This window comes from Palaemon carinicauda, chromosome 45 (genome assembly GCF_036898095.1).
Source record: "Palaemon carinicauda isolate YSFRI2023 chromosome 45, ASM3689809v2, whole genome shotgun sequence".
Lineage (NCBI taxonomy): Eukaryota > Metazoa > Arthropoda > Malacostraca > Decapoda > Palaemonidae > Palaemon > Palaemon carinicauda.
Window position 1 is genome coordinate 39,370,866 of NC_090769.1, and position 19,801 is coordinate 39,390,666.

General features: G+C 44.4%; 1 long non-coding RNA gene across 1 annotated transcript in view; it reads right to left on the reverse strand.

The window, feature by feature from the left end:
- The window catches only part of LOC137634904 (uncharacterized), a 57,115-nt gene that overhangs the window by 25,731 nt on the left and 11,583 nt on the right, over window positions 1-19,801 (reverse strand). The window lies entirely within an intron of this gene.

A 19,801-nucleotide genomic window follows, 5' to 3' on the forward strand; every position in this document is an offset into this window, starting at 1 on the left:
GGATGCTCAGCCGAGGTGTGAGAGTAAGCGGGGTAGCCGGCTACCCCTCACCCGTCTCATTAACTGGCGGTTAGGGTTGTTATCCCTCGCTAGAATCCTATGGCTTGTCTTTCAGCTGTGCCAAAAGTAATATCCCCTATAAATAGCTCCAGGTTTCTATTGTTAGGAAAACACAAATGACTTGCAAATTTGTCATTTTTATCAGCATCAAAACCTAGAGGTCCATGTAGTTAGTCATACTATAGAGCATTAAGCCTACATTGGATACCCATGTCCTCCAGCATGACCAGACTTTAAAAAATTAAATAATGGATACCTAAATTGGAGAGGTAGTTGAATAATATACACACAACTTTCATGAAGTTACACATGTATTGACTCAGTGCGAAGTCCTTCTCAGCTGTGTTCATTACATATGTCAAAACTTTACAATATTGCAATCAAGCATATTTTGCAGTTTTAAAGAATAATGCAAACTAAAATGACTTGCCACAATATTTTGAATAAATTGATGAAAGCCTTTCCATAATCCTTATAAAAATATATAAAAAAAAATTCACTAGAATATATTTTTTCAAACATTGAAAATACACTACAGGATAAAGGGCAATCCGGGGAAGGTTGATACTGGACAAGGGACAAATATCATAAATATGGGACAATCCCATCAAATACATGACATATGGTCACTCCATGTTCTCACGCCCGAGACAACTTCTGCATCAGAGATGACGTTGCACAGGTCGTATTCATGGAATTTGGCCTCTGTAGTTTAGCAATGGGGACAGACAATTCAAACCCTTATTTGTTTTCTGCCAGGACTGTATAAAAGAAAGGAATTAAATAATTTAGCTTCAACAACCCTACTAGGAACACCTAAAGGTCGGTAAATTTCGACCATGGGGGAATACCGACCGATTCCTTCTATTTGATAACCATTTCAAATTTCATGCCGCCAAGCACAATAACAGAGCAGCCATCCACACCAATCCTATTAACAGTAAACTATTCAAACCTTTAATGAAAACATGGCCCTGTTATCACCAATATTTAAAACAGACTTGCTCGATCCCAAGGGTCTGGGCACCAAAAATATATATTACAGCTGGCGAATTACATCAACTCTCAAGCTCCAAACTCGCCTGTTTATTTTCCCATAAATCCGTTATATTTGAATAATACCCGAGCTCTGAGAACATACACTACTCCCAAACGGCTTTATATATATATATATATATATATATATATATATATATATATATATATATATATATATATATATATATATATATGAACACTGAATATCCAAAGATCTCTTACGTAACGCTCAGAATGAAACTGGGTAATTACTTAATATGAACTACATAAAAACAACCTCTTACTTTAGTTCTTAGTCAGGAATTACAAGAAAAGCACTGTTAGGAAATATTGGTGATCAAAATAACACTCACTTTACAAAAAAAAAAAAATATTTTCTATAAAAAGTTACAACTCTTTGAAAGAATTAACACCAAAAATAAATCACTCGAAATATTAAATCTGAACAAAACCTTTTACTAAGACAAGAAAATTATACTTTATGAAAATTATACAATCACTTGTTTCACTGGAAATTAACTTAATAAAAATACTTAATTTTGATAATTAATGAAAAGAGTTAACACTAGCACTTTATCAAACACTAAATGAAATTTCCATAAATATAACTGTTACGCTTACGTCTTTTGGGTCACATGAGGTTACCGAACAGTTAAGCAAAATACATACATTTCACTGTTTAACCTAAATCTCACAGAACCAGTTACAAATATTTATTTAACAGTTGATAAATTCCACCAATGTTTGAATACTGTAACACTATATGCGATATACGTTGAGTAAAAAAACTTATTCATGGTTGAGGTGTCACACACAAACACACGCGCACACATATATATACATATTATTGAGCTCAGGCCATGTCGTGCTGATGGAAGGGTTCCTCAAGGTAGCCTTCTAAGGGATATTTGCTACAGCGATACTCCCATAGAATTAAAACCAAAGGTCTCCAGGATTACAACTCCTGGCACGAGTATCCAAGAGTGGCCGTTCTAAGTACCGGTGGATCCCCTTCCCTACTACTACTGCGACGCCATTCCTATTCTTATAGCCTTGCTAAGAGTGTGTGTGCTCTCCCTTAGACCAGTGTTTTTCTCAAGTTTTGGAATTTTCCCATCATGTAATCATCAGCATCTTCGTCATCTGGAAAGTTAAGTATTCATTTTTTTTTTTTTTTTTGTAATTTTGGTCTCCCTTTTCACGATTAAATTCATTAATTTAAGTGTGTTTTGGTGAGCATTGCCGATGCAAGAGGCAGCCATTTATGACTGCTGTTGCCCCTCATATTATTTTATATTATTTAGATACTAGGGCGATTCTTCCCTCCCTTTTCGCTAATATATTAGCTATTTAGGCAATTTTTATAAGATGTGATATTGCATGCATGAATTCTAACTTTTTAAGTTATTATGTGACTTTACTTAACGTATTCGTGCCGGAGCCCCGGTGGTACTCAATCATCTTTGCCGGGGCTCCTACCGGAGCAGAATTATCTCTGATCATATATACGTTTATAAAGTATTTTCCCGTTTAGCCTCCGTCTTTATCGTTTCTTTTCGATTCTGATGAGTTTATATATCCTCTCGAATCTATGGAATATTCCAGATAAGTTACGATAATTATCCTCTCTCTGAGAGAAGAGGCTAAACCCTTCTTCCCTCCCTGACTGGTGCCGCTGGCATAGGCAGCCGTCACTGTCTATCCTCATTGCCGTCGAGTAGAACGATGTTCTTCCTGCCTCCAGCGTTGAAACAGACAGTGACATACTCAGGGTGCCCTCGTCTTGCTGACGGCAGCGTCGTCAGCAGGAAGTCATACTTCCCAGCTCTTTGTTTTGATGAACGCGACATAGCCTGCTGCCACCTCTTACAACAATGAACTAAAAGACCCTCGGCCCCTCCCCCTCTATCATCTTGAGACGGTGTGTCGTCAGAAGATTCTTTCCCTGGAAGGTTGTATTACCGGCAGGTGTTCTGCCGACGGCAGTTAGATCCTTCGTCTCACTACTGCCTTCCTCTGACTTCCCTTCCTTGATAGGAAGTTGATAAGAATGAGAGAGGGCCGAGACGTCTTCTGACGGCTGTCAGCATGAAACCTGATATACTTGGAAAGTCCTCAGCTCTCTCTTGAGTTGCTATTTGCATTCTTTAGCCACCGGCTCTACTGCCAGCAACAGGCTAGTATGCAGATGGGTGGAAGCCAGAATCTGACAGATTCTTCCCCCTTCCATTGGAACTTTCACTCTAGAAGGTAGATTGTAATTGGACATATAGTCCTCGGACACTTCTCATTATTATGTCCATTCACAATAGTGGGAAACCCTCCTTCTTTAATCTTTTTCTCTTTCTTTTGGTTAGCACTGTCAGGTACTAATGCAGACTACTGAATATAATTATACAGTAGTATACATGTTTTCTAACATATCCCGTGTTCCCTATCGCAGACAATCACAATCTTTTATTGAGGTTGAGTAATCCCTCAATACCCAGATGGTTTCCTTGATCATCGGGTATTCACAATACCCGATATGTATTAATACAGTACTACAGGTGGATGATGTTGGTATAAATTACTTACTAACACTAACTCTAGTTTCTAGAGTTTCTCTCCCTTGTAACCTTCCCTACAAGGGAAACTTAATATTAATATGGACGGAGGTCTCAGCAATAGTCTGGGAAAAGAATTCACTCGGATATGTGTCTTTTCTTTTTTCCTTTCAAGCTTACTATCCTAAGCTACCATATACAATAGGGATTACTATTGTTGTTATATATTGCATGCTTTATATATCACTGAGATATAAGACATTTTACTCATGGAAAGTTTCTCCTCCTTTACAGGATGATCCTGGGGAGAAATGTGGAGCGATGTTCTACAACCACAAGGGGAAGGACTTCTGTGGCCACACAATTTGTAGGTCTCATGCCCCCTGCTGTATCATCACAGGAGTTCTGAAATATTGGGACCCGAAATGCTGCAACATCTGCTCGACCCTGCTAACTAACGGCTTCGGCAAAGGCCCCTTACTTACCCTAGAGACTAGGGACACGGCGAGGGATACCCTTGGCAAGTGGGTAAGGGGGGTTCCAGAAGAACTCCCCGGGACCATACTTACCCAACGACTCCCTGAGGCGTATATTGTTCCCCAAGGCTCTTCCTAACGCGGTGGTGTCCCAGGAACAGCTCCGGTCTCCCTTCAACCAGCTGAAGGTTGACTCGGACACCAATAGGACCATAGAGGACATGGGCATCCAACAAGAGAGGATGTCAGTAGTGTCTCCGACATGGAACAAGACCTGCTGCATGGTATCCCTGAAGAGGACGAAGATCTACCCCTCATGGAGGAAAAGGAATCCCTCTCGACAGCGGCAGAAGACACCCAGTTTGCTGTGGCTGCATACCAGCCACTACCATCAACGTCATCTGCACCGATTCCACAACCTGTGGCTCAGGCCAATGCGAGTGAAGAGATTCTGTCGTTTCTTAAACTCATGATGGAGTCGTTACAACAGGAGCAGAAGGCCATGCAGGAGTCATTCAGGCAGCAGCAAAGAAACATGCAAGAGAAGATTGACCGTCTCAGAACCATCAGGGGCACATCTAAGAAGCCTCTTAGAGTGTCCGATCTCCCTCATTGCTCCGAATCCAATCCGTGGAGGTATGCAGAGCACATGCCCATGATGGATGGGAAACTATTCGTTTCCGAGAAGCTGGGAGCCAGGCCGATTGAAGACCGAGTTCTGGCCTAACTTCCCTGCTTATCCTGAGTGCTATGTGAGACTGCGGGACGAAAGTGCAACCCGAGAAGAAACGGTCCCTAAGGAAGTCAACGTGTTTGAACACTATAAGGCGCAGGCCATCCTTCTGAAGACCTTGAAGGGAGCCGAATATTCTAATTCTAAAGTTTCAGCACTGAGCAAGAAACACGCTACCTTTCTTGCCCCTTCCTCGATCTCATTTCCCTTTACAGAGAAAGCGTTCGACTCTGTCATCAAGGCTGCCGACAAAGGAAAACCCTGCCCGACTTTGGAAGAATGCAAGCCATTCTCCCTCGCACTGCCTACCAGCGAAGGAAAGTGGAAGGATGTCCACCTAGCCTTCTCCGTCTCCAAACTAGACCCGGAGATTGCAGGACAGCAGTTCAACGAGAACCTTCCTAAGTTGCCAGACCATCTTCTGAAGAATGAACAAGAGTCGAGGGAGAGACTTGCGGCCTCCCTCTCTCATCAGAATTGCTTGGAGATAAGTGCGAGCAAGCATAATGCCCCGGAAATCTTCCTTTTCCTAGCCAAGTCTCACATGGGTACCCTTGTGAAGGACTTTTACGCTTTCCTCAGGGTGAGGAGAGCTTGCAGAGTTCGTCCTGGCTGCAGCAACCATCCGGCACGAACCAAAGAAATTGATTACCTCTAACATCTTGGGTAAAGACCTTTCCACAGGACCTGGTCCAAGAGGTCATTGCGAAGGCAGCGACGGAGAACAGGAACCTTCTCCAAAAATGGGGTATGTCCTCGAAGAGGAAATCTTCTACGGAAGGAGGCCCCCAACCCAAGAACAAGAGGGCAAGGAGACTGTGAAGACCTGCTCAAGTCCCAGCTATGACCATGACCACAATGCATCAGACCACCTTCCAGATGGTTCCTCAAGAGCTGGTAACTGTCACCTGTGTTTAACCCTACCTTTGAGAGGCAGTCAACTTCCTTTCGTTCCAGCCAGAAAGGAAGAGGTTCTAGGAGAAGTTCTCCGAGAGGTAAATTCTCTCGGGGCCGAGGAGGACGTGGTTGCGGAGACAAATCTGCAGGACCCCCCAAGCAATGAGGGGTTTCAGGTAGGGGGCAGACTCCATCATTTTCGGGATCGCTGGACCTTCGATCCCTGGGCCCACAGCCTAATTACGAATGGACTCGGGTGGAAATGGAGCAAAACTCCACCCCGTTTTCCAGAATTCTTCCAACACTCCACCCCCTTGTTAGAAGAATATATCTCAGAACTCTTGACCAAGAAGGTGATAAGGAAAACAAAAGTCCATCAAGTTCCAAGGAAGGCTGTTTTGTGTTCCGAAGAAAGACCCAGACAAACTCAGAGTCATTCTAGACTTGTCTCCACTCAACAAGTTCATCGAGAACAACAAGTTCCGGATGCTTACATTGCAACACATAAGGACCCTTCTGCTTACTGGCATCTTCCAATGAGTCACCTCTTCTCCACCTACCTAGGATTCAGACTACAGAAGAAGTTTGTCTTCAGAGCAATGCCCTTTGGACTGAACACAGCCCCAAGGATATTCACCAAGCTAGCAGACACAGTCATTCAACAGCTACGCACCGAAGGTGTTCAAGTGGTAGCTTACTTAGACGATTGGTTGGTATGGGCAGCATCCAAGATTACTTGTCTGCAGGCAGCTCAAAAAGTGATCCAGTTTCTGGAACACTTAGGCTTCAAGATCAACTGCAAGAAGTCTCGTCTCACTCCAGCTGCGAGCAACAGGTTCGGAATCTCAAGAGATAAAGTTGACTTCATCGAAGAGTACAAGTCATGTTCTACTAGAAGACAGTACGAATCGTCATGGAAGAAATGGGTGACCTTTGGGAAAGAAAGGAAACCGACGGAAATATCGATAGATTTCTGTCTTGCATTCTTCATACACCTCCACGAACAAGGCCTTGCCTCTACTACAATTACTTCTTGTAAGTCGGCCCTGGCTAGACCACTTCTGTATGCTTTCGAGGTGAACCTCTCAGGTGAAATCTTTAATAAGATTCCGAAAACATGTGCTAGACTCAAACCTGCAGCCCCACCAAAGCCCATCACGTGGTCTTTGGATAAAGTCTTTAACTATGCTTCGAACATGGATAATGAGAACTGTACTCAAAAGGATTTGACACAAAGTTATCTTTCTGTTCGCAATAGCCTCAGGGGCAAGAGTTAGCGAAATAGTGGCTTTATCTAGAAACGATGGTCATATTCAGTTCCTGGACTCAGAACTACTGGATTTGTTTCCCGATCCAGCCTTTCTCGCTAAGAATGAGCTACCCACCAAGAGGTGGGGTCCTTGGAGAATCTGCCCATTGAAGGAAGATGCCTCTCTGTGCCCAGTAGTGTGTCTTAAGGTCTATCTTCGAAGAACTTTAAACTTCAAAGGAGGACAGCTCTTCAGAGGCGAAACCTCAGGATCGAACCTATCTTTATAACAACCGAGAGCGAAGCTCACCTACTTTATTCATAGGGCAGATCCTGACAGTATGCCCGCAGGTCACGATCCGAGGAAAGTTGCTTCTTCGCTGAACTTTTTTCAGCATATGGACTTTGAGAGACTCCGCTCGTACATTGGGTGGAAGTCATTCAGGGTCTTCTACAAACATTACGCGAAGCAAGTACAAGAGATAAAACATTTTGTGGTGGCGGCTGGTAGTGTAATTAAACCTGCCGTCTAGTGATGCGATGAAGAGGACTGTTTTGGGACTTTACAGTGCCTCGGGTGCGTGGGTATACGTACCCCCTTGTGCAGATCACAACTATGGTTGACGCACTGTTCTGAGTAGGTGCATATCTGATCAATACACCAGTGCCGAGTGAACGTTTGCGTTACGGTGTCTTATGCATTTCCGAATATCTGACTACATCAGATAGATTTGGTTTTCACATCTTCAATTGAGTGGCATTATTTTGATAACGTATTTTGCATATTTTTTCTACACGAGAAAATATGTGTTCTATGTGTTGTATGCTGGATCAGATACATACTTTGTTGTAACTACATTTTGATAATCTAGTTGCATAATAAAATACTTCCAACGGTATTTGCGCCTTATTACTGCTCACTCAGTTATAAGCTAATAATGTATGTTAAGAGTTTTACTAAAACCCTTTATGGTGTTTAGGTTCTTGAAGTCATATTATTATTTTCTAAAGGAATAATCATGACCTTGGTACGTTTCAAACTCTACCCTTTTGTTCCGATGGGAAATACAAACCTTGAATCCTTTTGTCGACATCGACATTTCCCTGCTGGGGGCCAGGATGTACTAAGCCGGCTCCAGGTTTGGTAGGCGTGAGAGATCTCTGGATTTTCACATATAGGTCTAGTAGACCAGATAAGGAGAATCTATTCAAGGTAGAAGGCACATAAACAAACCCACATTTAATAGTAATTTCAAGACACTTCTCTAGCATACTTCCATCAGCACGACATGGCCTGAGCCCAAAAAACGGATTTTGATCAAAGTGAAAAATCTATTTTTGGGTGAGAGGGCCATGTCATCCAGATGGAACCCACCCTTCTGCTGATCCCTCCCAAAATTACTTTATCTGTGGCCATTTCCGCTTAATGGTAAGAATAGGAATGGCGTCGCAATAGTAGTAGGGAAGGGGATCCACCGGGTACTTAGAACGGCACCCCTTCCTTTTTGCCACTTCTCCCCCTTATATCGAAGTGTTAAATCTATTCGAGGTGAAGATTGCCATGTGTTGTATCTAAAATATGTCCCCTGATATTATACGATACCCTTTATTGGATACTCGTGCCAGGAGTTGGAATCCTGGAGACCTTTGGTTTTAATTCTGTACGAGTATCACTGTAGCAAATATCCCTTAGAAGGCTACCTTTAGGAACCCTTCCATCAGGACAATATGGCACTCTCACCCAAAAATGATATTTTCATTATAAAATAAATTTTTGAATATACTTACCCGGTGAATATATAAATAGCTGACGTCTCCGACGGCCCGACAGATTCCAAAAAACTCGCGAGCGATCGCAATGAAGGTTGCGGGTGTGCCCACCAGCGCCGACTATCGGCTAGATACTGCATATACTTCTCAACCACTCCAGTTCTTCTCAGTCCGTAGGGTCTCTATCGGGGAGGAAGGGAGGGCCTTTAATATTATATATTCACCGGGTAAGTATATTCAAAAATTTATTTTATAATCAAAATATCATTTTTAAATACTGTATTAAACTTAGCCGGTGAATATAGCTGATTCACACCCATGGTGGTGGGTAGAGACCAGTATACTGTAATCACAATAAAGGCGTATATGCTCAAGAGTTTTTGACAAATATTTCATAAAAACAAACTTAAGGATAGGTACCTGGTAAGGAAGCTGACTCTGATGATTACTCTGCCTCATTAGTCCGCTTTCCTCACGAAGCCCAGCCATCCTCTCAGGATGCTGAAAGACTCCCAGGAGCTGTTATATCCAGGCCGAACACCCCTATAACAGGACCTCATCAAAACCCTTAATCTGGGCGCTCTCAAGAAACAACATTTGACCACCCGCCAAACCAAAAAGATTGCGAAAGACTTCCTAGTCTTCCGTACAACCCAAGACAAGATTAAAAACATTTCAAGAGAAGATTAAAAGGATATTGGGATTAAGGGAATGTAGTGGTAGAACCCTCACCCACTACTGCACTCGCTGCAACGAATGGACCCAGTGTGTAGCAGTCCTCATAAAGAGTCTGGACGTCTTTCAAGTAAAATGAAGCGAACACCGACTTGCTCCTCCAAAAGGTCGCGTCCATAATACTTCGAAGGGATCTATTTTGCTTAAATGCCACCGAAGTCGCTATCGCTCTCACTTCGTGAGCCTTGACCTTAAGCAAACTACGATCCTTCTCACTTAAATGAGAATGTGCCTCCCGGATTAAAAGTCTAACAAAGTAAGATAACGCATTCTTAGACATGGGCAATGAGGACTTCTTAACGGAGCACCATAAAGCCTCAGAACAACCTCGTATTGGTTTAGTTCTAGATAAGTAAAACTTAAGAGCTCTAACGGGGCACAGCACTCTTTCAACTTCATTACCTATGATCTCCGAAAGACTAGGTATTTCAAAAGATTTAGGCCAAGGACGAGACGGAAATTCGTTCTTGGCCAAAAAACCAAGTTGAAGAGAACATATAGCTTTATTTGTCGAGATACCGATGTTCTTACTAAAAGCATGGATCTCACTGACCCTTTTAGCCAAAGCCAAGCTAACCAAGAAAAGGGTCTTGAGGGTAAGATCCTTCAGGGAGGCTGAATTTAAAGGCTCAAACCTGTCTGACATTATTAACTGTAGGACCACGTCTAAGTTCCAAGCAGGAGTTGAAATACGACGCTCCTTAGAGGTCTCGAAAGACTTAAGGAGGTCTTGGAGATCTTTGTTATTCGAAAGATCCAAGCCTCTATGCCTGAAAACAGAAGCCAACATGCTTCTGTAGCCATTAATGGTGGATGCCGAGAGGGAGCGACCGTTTCTCAGATACAGGAGAAAATCCGCAATCTGCGCTACAGAGGTACTGAGGAGGAAATAGAGGAGGACTTGCACCAACCTCTAAATACCTCCCACTTCGACTGGTAGATCTTGATGGTAGAGGATCTTCTAGCCCTCGCGATCGCTCTAGCTGCCTCCTTCGAAAATCCTCGAGCTCTTGAGTGTCTTTCGATAGTCTGAAGGCAGTCAGACGAAGCACGGGGAGGCTTTGATGAAGTCTCTTTACGTGAGGCTGCCGTAAGAGATCCATCCGCAAAGGCAGACTCCTTGGAACGTCTACCAGCCATAGAAGTACCTCTGTGAATCACTCTCTCGCGGGCCAGAGGGGAGCAACCAACGTCAACCTGGTCCCTTCGTGAGAGGCGAACTTCTGCAACATCTTGTTGAGGATCTTGAACGGTGGAAAGGCGTAAGCGTCCAGGTGAGACCAGTCCAACAGAAAGGCATCTATGTGGGCCGCCTCTGGATCTGGGACTGGAGAGCAATAAGTCGGGAGCCTTTTGGTCAGCGAGGTTGCAAAGAGATCGATGGTGGGTTGACCCCAAGTCATCCAAAGACTCTTGCACACATCCTTGTGGAGCGTCCACTCTGTAGGGATCACCTGACCTCTCCGACTGAGACAGTCCGCCAAGACGTTCAACTTCCCTTGGACGAACCTCGTCAAAAGGGAGATGTTTCGATCTTTTGACCAGATGAGGAGGTCCCTTGCGATGACGAAAAGAGCGTGGGAGTGAGTGCCTCCTTGCTTGGAGATGTAAGCCAAGGCCGCGGTATTGTCTGCATTCACTTCTACCACCTTGTTTCGAAGCAGACTCTCGAAACTCGTCAGTGCTAAATGGACTGCCAACAGCTCCTTGCAGTTGATGTGAAGGCTCCTCTGGTCTGCCGCCCAAAGACCCGAGCATTCCAGACTGTCCAGAGTCGCCCCCCAACCCAAATCAGACGCGTCTGAAAATAACACATGGTTTGGGTTCTTGACTGCCAGAGACAGACCTTCTCGAAGTCTTATATTGCTGTCCCACCAGGCCAGGCAAGTCTTGACTGGTTCGGAGATCGGAATTGAGACCGCCTCCAAAGTTTTCTCCTTGTTCCAATGGGAGTCTAAATGGAACTGGAGAGGGCGTAGGTGAAGTCTCCCTAGAGAAATAAACTGTTCCAGGGATGAAAGCGTCCCTAGGAGGCTCATCCAGCTTCTCACAGAGCAACGGCCTTTCTCTAGCATGAGACAGACTTTGAGCAAAGCCTGCTCGATCCTGTTGGCAGACAGAAAAGCCCGAAAAGCTAGACTCTGTATCTCCATCCCCAAATAGAGAATCGTTTGGGAGGGAGTCAGCGGACACTTCTCTATGTTCACCAATAGGCCCAACTCCTTCGCAAGATCCAAAGTCCACTGTAGGTCCTGCAGACAGCGATGATGGGACGACGCTCTGAGTAACCAGTCATCCAGGTACAGGGAGGCTCTGATCCCCGACAAATGTAGGAACTTTGCTACATTTCTCATGAGCCTCGTAAAAACAAGAGGAGCAGGGCTGAGGCCGAAGCACAGTGCTCGGAATTGGTACACCACATTCCTGTATACAAACCTTAGATACGGTTGAGAGTCTGGATGTATCGGAATGTGGAAGTACGCATCCTGCAAGTCGAGAGAGACCATCCAGTCTCCCTCTCTGACTGCTGCTAGAACGGATTTGGTGGTCTCCATCGTAAACTTTGTTTTGACAACAAAAACGTTGAGAGCACCGACATCCAGCACTGGCCTCCAACCTCCTGTGTGCTTTGGAACTAGGAAGAGACGGTTATAAAAACCTGGGGATTGAAGGTCCGAGACTTTCACCACCGCCCCCTTCTCTAACAACTGAGACACCTGCAGATGTAATGCCTGTCTCTTCGACTCCTCTCGATACTTGGGAGAGGTGTCTATCGGATCGTTTACTAGAGGAGGTCTCCGTACAAAAGGGATTTTGTAATCCTCCTTTAGCAACAAAACAGACTCCCGGTCTACACCCCTCTTCTCCCAGGCCTGCCAGAAGTTGGTCAATCTGGCCCCTACTGCTGTCTGAGGACGTGGGCAATCAGACTCTGCCACGGGAGGACTTAGATCCTCTCTTCTTACCCCTCTTACTATCGGCACGAGAGCCTCCCTTACTGGGAGCTCTGCCACGAAAGGGCGGGATAAACCTTGTCGCTGGAGTATCAAATTTAGGTCTGTTGACATAAGAGGACGAAGGTACAGCCTTACGAGCAGACGTGGCCATCAAATCATGAGTATCCTTCTGTACAAGAGACGCTGCGATATCTCTAATGCTGCGGGAACAGGGCAGAAGACAATGGCGCAAAGAGTAGTTCTGACCTTTGACAAGGAGTGACACCTGCAGACAGGAAAGAACAAAGAGTCTCTCTCTTCTTAAGAACTCCTGCTGTAAAAGTAGCAGCGAGTTCATTAGAGCCATCTCTAATAGCCTTGTCCATGCAGGACATAATTTGAACAGAGACATCACTGTCTGCTGACGAGATCTTCCTACTCAAGGCTCCCAGCGACCAATCCAAAAAGTTGAAAACTTCAAAGGCCCGATAAATTCCTCTGAGGAGATGATCTAGGTCTGAAGAGGACCAGCAAACCTTCAAGCGTCTCATGGCCAGACGACGAGGAGAGTCTACGAGGCTTGAGAAGTCTCCCTGGGCAGAGGCAGGCACTCCCAAGCCGAGAACTTCTCCCGTGTCATACCAGACGCTCGCACGAGAAGCCAGTTTGAAAGGGGGAAAAGCAAAAGCTGACTTCCCCAAATTCCTCCTGGTCATTAACCAGTCGCCCAATAAACGCAAAGCTCTCTTAGAAGAGCGAGAGAGCACTAACTTTGTGAACGACGGAGTCGAAGAAGCTAGGCCCAGCGTGAACTCCGATGGGGGCGAACGAGGAGCAGCAGACACAAAATGATCAGGAAAAAGGTCCTTAAAAATAAGCATGATTTTCTTAAAATCAAGAGAGGGCTGAGCAACCTTAGGCTCCTCTCCATCCGAAAGAGTCCCCAAAGGAACATCAGTTGGAAGGGGATCAACGACTTTCTCATCCGACGGAACTTCATCCGACAACTGCCGAGTCTCGCGATACGGAGAGACATGCCGAGGAGGCAACGCTTGACAGGCTATGTCAACATGCGACGGAGCCGCAGCAACAGCTGAGGTAACAACGTCACGCCGAGGCTGCAAAGACTGAAAGTCTTGTGACTGACAAACAACAACAGCCTGAGTAGATTGCCGTTTGACATCACGTCGAGACTGCATTGACTGCAGGGTCTGAGCAGGAAAAACAACACCCGACTGCGGTGACAGACGTTCAACGTCACGTCGAGGCAACGGAGTCGGCCGACGAACGTCAGTACGGGGCTGCGGCGACAGCTGCTGAACGTCACCTTGAGACTGCGGCAAAAGGGGTTCCACGTCACGTGACTGACGTGAATGACGAGGAACACTATCAGAATCGCGTTTAACAGAACTGGAAACGTTAGCGCTAACATCATAAGGACGAGAAAACACTCGTTTAGGCGGCTGAAGGCCAGAGTCACACTTGTCGGACTGGCAAACCGCACGCAAAGGATCTTTACGAACCTGCTCATGCTCGTAAACCTCCATTAAAGATGAAAGTTTAGACTGCATGTCCTGCAGGACAATCCACTTCGGGTCAACGGGGAGTCGGAACGGGCCGTGACGTCGGCAACGTCTGTGCATGCAAATCATCGCACCTAAGGAGACCCTCGGACTCCGTGTCACGCTTTCGCTTAACAGGCGAACAGCCATCCGATGACTGAAAGTGGTCAGAGCTGCCCCAATGGCTACAGCCAGGACGCTGGACCTGTCCTGAAGGGACTGACTTGCGCTATAAGGGTCTAGAAACCTTACGCCAAGGTTTCTTATGCGGCAAGTCGTCGGAAGACGAGAAGAACTTAGTCTCCCCCGTCTTATGGTAAGGACGTTCTTGATGAGAAACATCTGATACCATAGAGGGAACGTCTGTACGTCGGTTTACACCTCTCGCTCCCTTAAGTCCTACGACATTCCTTCTCCCTGGTGCAGGGGAGCCTGAAAGAGGTCTCGGACTAGGGGAGCGACAAGCACGAACAGACGAACCCTCGGTCGCAACACTAAACACATTTTGCGCACTTTCCACTTTACCACTTTGATTTTCTACTTTACCACTTTGACTCTTTAACAACTTAACATCGGACATAAGCTGATTCCTGTCCGAGGCTAAGGTTTCAACCTTCTCACCTAATGCTTGAATAGCTAAAAACATATCGCGCATTGAAGGTTCATGAGTGCTAATAGAGGGTTCAGAAACTACCACTACAGGGGAAGGATTAGGTTCAGGGGCATGGGAGGAGGAAAATTCTAAAGATCTAGATGAGCTTCTCCTCGCCCTATCTCTTTCGAGCTTACGAGTATACTTTTCATACTCTAACCACTCGAATTCCGATAAAACCACGCACTCCTCACACCGATCTCCTAATTGGCAGGATTTACCCCGGCAATTAGCACAAACAGTATGAGGGTCGATAGAGGCTTTCGGAAGACGTTTGTTACAATCTTTCGCACATTTGCGATATACAGGAGAAGGGTCAGCCATTATGAAAAACCAGAGAAAATCCAAAGGAAAGCAAAGTTCATCAACAAAAAACAAAAAGCAAAAAAGGTTTCAAGAGTTTTATTGAAGGAACACACCAACACAGCGAAAGCCAATAAAACCCAAAACAAAGTACTTCACCAATTCGGTAGAAAACTCGAGGTCTAGAGCGAGCGGAACCAATGTTGTCGGTGACACCGACAGAGAAGAACTGGAGTGGTTGAGAAGTATATGCGGTATCTGGCCGATAGTCGGCGCTGGTGGGCACACCCGCAACCTTCATGGCGATCGCTCGCGAGTTTTTTGGAATCTGTCGGGCCGTCGGAGACGTCAGCTATTTATATATTCACCGGCTAAGTTTAATATTTAAAAATAGATTTTTCACTTTGATCAAAATCTGTTATATATGACCAATGATGTTACAAAAAAATTTCAGTGCAAAATATGAGTTTCCAATTTGTGGATTTATAAGTATACCATACTTGGCCCATGTTTGTTTTGGGCATATTGTACCCTGTCTCTGGTAAAAATTTAAATTTTAAGCTGGTTCTTCCTTCTACTAAACCTGATGTGATGAAAAAGATGAAACAGTATAAAAGTAAGATATACTCAAAACCCCAAGAGGTTTCACAGCAAGAATGCAGGAAATAGAACCAGGGATAAAGGAGAAGACTTGAAAGTAGGTGCAGTTAAGGTCTGTAGAAATGGGGGAAAATTTAAAAGCTTGGATTCTGTATTTAACTCTGGTTGGTTTTGGGACAACTAAATAACAGGGAATCCACAATAACCAGTAAAGTACAATAATGCAAAACCTAACATAACCTTGACCCCCTAACCAGTATAGGGTAGCATAATCCCAACTTATTTCCTGGGTAGGCTTTGCCAACCCAGCTTTAGCATGGGTTTGATTATGGTAAAATTTTTTAACAACACAGGAAAAAATTTCTAATAGAAAAAGCAGCTTTTCTTACAGTAAATAGTGTGCTTTCAATTAAATTGACCTTTGTTTTCACTGCAAATCAGCTATTCTACCATTATGGACACAGGTAGGAATCTGGGACTTTAGGTGTGCAATTTGTTATAGCGCACAAACAGAGTCAAATACGTCAGACTTCCAAAATGTACACTAAAGTAAAATAAATATTTCAGGGAAAGAGGATCCCCATATTTTGTGCAATTTTTTGTGGATTTAGGCGTCCCAGGGAATAATGTAAAGAGAAGAAAAGGTTAGTTTTACCATTATTTATCAGGTAATTCTATACAATAGTGTAGCTCCATCATCAAGTTATCAAATTTAAGTACTTTCACTATAAAGAGAGAAATCCAAGGTTTTGTTTGGCCGCGGGGGCATATAAAAATTAGAATAGCGCCAACGTTATCCCTGCGTGTCGTAAGAGGCGACTAAAAGGGACGGGACGAGGGGGCTGGGAACCCCCTCTCCTGTAAAAAATTCCTGCGAGACATCGACAAGGAGATGGAGCTGGGGGGAGAGTGACTGCTCCCCGCACTCTAGTTTTGGGGTGTTTAAATGTGCGTGGATGTAGTACGATAGAGAGTAAAAGATGTGAGATTGGAAGTATGTTTAGAAGTAGAAGGATGGATGTATTGGCCTTGTGTGAGACAAAGATGAAAGGAAAGGGTGAAGTGATGTTTGGTGAAATGTCTGGTAGAGTGTCTGGGATTGAAAGGGGAAGAGCGAGAGAGGGTGTGGCGTTATTGCTGAGTGAATGGATGACAGGTAAAGTAGTGGAATGGAAGGAGATATCATCTAGGTTAATGTGGGTAAGGGTTAGGTTGGGTAGGGAATGTTGGGCGTTTGTCAGTGCGTATGGGCCAGGTAGTGAGAAAAGTGAAGAAGATCGGAATGAGTTCTGGAATGATTTAACTAGGTGTGTAGAAGGACTGGGTAGAAGGAATTATGTAGTTGTTATGGGTGACTTAAATGCTAGAGTGGGCGCTGGAGAGGTAGAAGGTGTCATTGGTAAGTATGGCGTACCAGGTGAAAATGAGAGTGGTGAGAGACTGGTAGACATGTGTGTTGAACAAGAGATGGTAATAGGTGCTAGCTTCTTTAAAAAGAAAGATAAGAATAAGTATACGTGGGTAAGAGTGGCAAATGGAAGAGTAGTAGAAAGGGCATTAATGGATTGTGTGTTGGTGACTAAAAGAATGTTTGGAAGATTGAAAGACGTGCACGTGTTTAGGGGTATGGCTAACGGTATGTCTGATCATTTTTTGGTGGAAGGAAAATTAGTTGTAGCAAAAGAGTGGGGGAATAGAGTAGGTGGATGTAAAAGGGAGGTAGTGAGGATTGAAGAGCTAATAAAACCGGGGGTAAAAAGTAAATATCAGGAAAGGTTGAAAATGGCATATGATGAGGTGAGAGTAAGAGAAACTGGTAATTTAGAGGAGGAATGGAAGTTAGTAAAAGAAAATTTTGTTGGGATTGCAAGTGATGTATGTGGCAAGAAGGTTGTTGGAGGCAGCATGAGGAAGGGCAGTGAATGGTGGAATGAAGGAGTGAAGGTGAAAGTGGAAGAGAAAAAGAGGGCTTTTGAAGAATGGCTGCAGAGTAATAGTATAGAGAAGTACGAAAAATATAGAGAGAAAAAGGTGGAAGTAAAGCGCAAGGTACGTGAGGCAAAGAGGGCAGCTGACCTGAGGTGGGGTCAGGGTTTGGGTCAGTCATATGAAGAGAATAAGAAGAAGTTTTGGAAAGAAGTGAAGAGAGTAAGGAAGGCTGGCGCAAGAATTGAAGAGACAGTGAAAGATGGAAATGGAAGGTTGTTAAAAGGAGAGGAGGCAAGGAAAAGGTGGGCGGAATATTTTGAAAGTTTGCTGAATGTTGAGGATAATAGGGAGGCAGATATAATTGCTGTTCCAGGTGTTGAGGTGCCAGTGATGGGAGGTGAGAATGAGAGAGAGATAACAATAGAGGAAGTGAGGAGAGCACTAGATGAAACGAGAGTAGGAAAAGCATCTGGTATGGACGGTGTGAAAGCTGAGATGTTGAAGGAAGGGGGTGTGACTGTACTTGAATGGTTGGTGAGATTGTTTAATATGTGTTTTGTGTTGTCAATGGTACCAGTAGATTGGGTTTGTGCATGTATTGTACCACTATATAAGGGTAAGGGAGATGTACATGAGTGTTGTAATTCAAGAGGTATTAGTTTGTTGAGTGTAGTTGGAAAAGTGTATGGTAGAGTACTGATTAATAGGATTAAGGATAAAACAGAGAATGCAATCTTGGAAGTACAGGGTGGTTTTAGAAGAGGTAGGGGTTGTATGAATCAGATTTTTACAGTTAGGCAGATATGCGAGAAATATTTAGCAAAAGGTAAGGAGGTGTATGTTGCGTTTATGGATCTGGAGAAAGCATATGATAGAGTTGATAGGGAAGCAATGTGGGATGTGATGAGGTTATATGGAGTTGGTGGAAGGTTGTTGCAAGCAGTGAAAAGTTTCTACAAAGGTAGTAAAGCATGTGTTAGAATAGGAAATGAAGTGAGTGATTGGTTTCCGGTGAGAGTGGGGCTGAGACAGGGATGTGTGATGTCGCCGTGGTTGTTTAACTTGTATGTTGATGGAGTGGTGAGAGAGGTGAATGCTCGAGTGCTTGGACGAGGATTAAAACTGGTAGGCGAGAATGACCATGAATGGGAGGTAAATCAGTTGTTGTTTGCGGATGATACTGTACTGGTAGCAGACACAGAAGAGAAGCTTGACCGACTAGTGACAGAATTTGGAAGGGTGTGTGAGAGAAGGAAGTTGAGAGTTAATGTGGGTAAGAGTAAGGTTATGAGATGTACGAGAAGGGAAGGTGGTGCAAGGTTGAATGTCATGTTGAATGGAGAGTTACTTGAGGAGGTGGATCAGTTTAAGTACTTGGGGTCTATTGTTGCAGCAAATGGTGGAGTGGAAGCAGATGTACGTCAGAGAGTGAATGAAGGTTGCAAAGTGTTGGGGGCAGTTAAGGGAGTAGTAAAAAATAGAGGGTTGGGCATGAATGTAAAGAGAGTTCTATATGAGAAAGTGATTGTACCAACTGTGATGTATGGATCGGAGTCGTGGGGAATGAAAGTGATGGAGAGACAGAAATTGAATGTGTTTGAGATGAAGTGTCTGAGGAGTATGGCTGGTGTATCTCGAGTAGATAGGGTTAGGAACGAAGTGGTGAGGGAGAGAACGGGTGTAAGAAATGAGTTAGCGGCTAGAGTGGATATGAATGTGTTGAGGTGGTTTGGCCATGTTGAGAGAATGGAAAATGGTTGTCTGCTAAAGAAGGTGATGAATGCAAGAGTTGATGGGAGAAGTACAAGAGGAAGGCCAAGGTTTGGGTGGATGGATGGTGTGAAGAAAGCTCTGGGTGATAGGAGGATAGATGTGAGAGAGGCAAGAGAGCGTGCTAGAAATAGGAATGAATGGCGAGCGATTGTGACGCAGTTCCAGTAGGCCCTGCTGCTTCCTCCGGGGCCTTAGATGACCGCGGAGGTAGCAGCAGTAGGGGAGTCAGCATTATGAAGCTTCATCTGTGGTGGAAATGTGGGAGGTTGGGCTGTGGCACCCTAGCAGTACCAGCTGAACTCGGTTGGGTCCCTGATTAGGCTGAAGGAACATAGAGAGTAGAGGTCCCCTTTTTGTTTTGTTTCATTGTTGGTGTCGGCTACCCCCCAAAATTGGGGGAAGTGCCTTGGTATATAGATAGATAGATAAATCTAAGCGGAGCTAGTTCTAGAAGTGGTTCAATAATCAAAATTAAATTTGACCCACCTGAGAAAACTAAGTCCCTCGACTTTATAACTCCCTCAAATTCCTATTCAGACTGA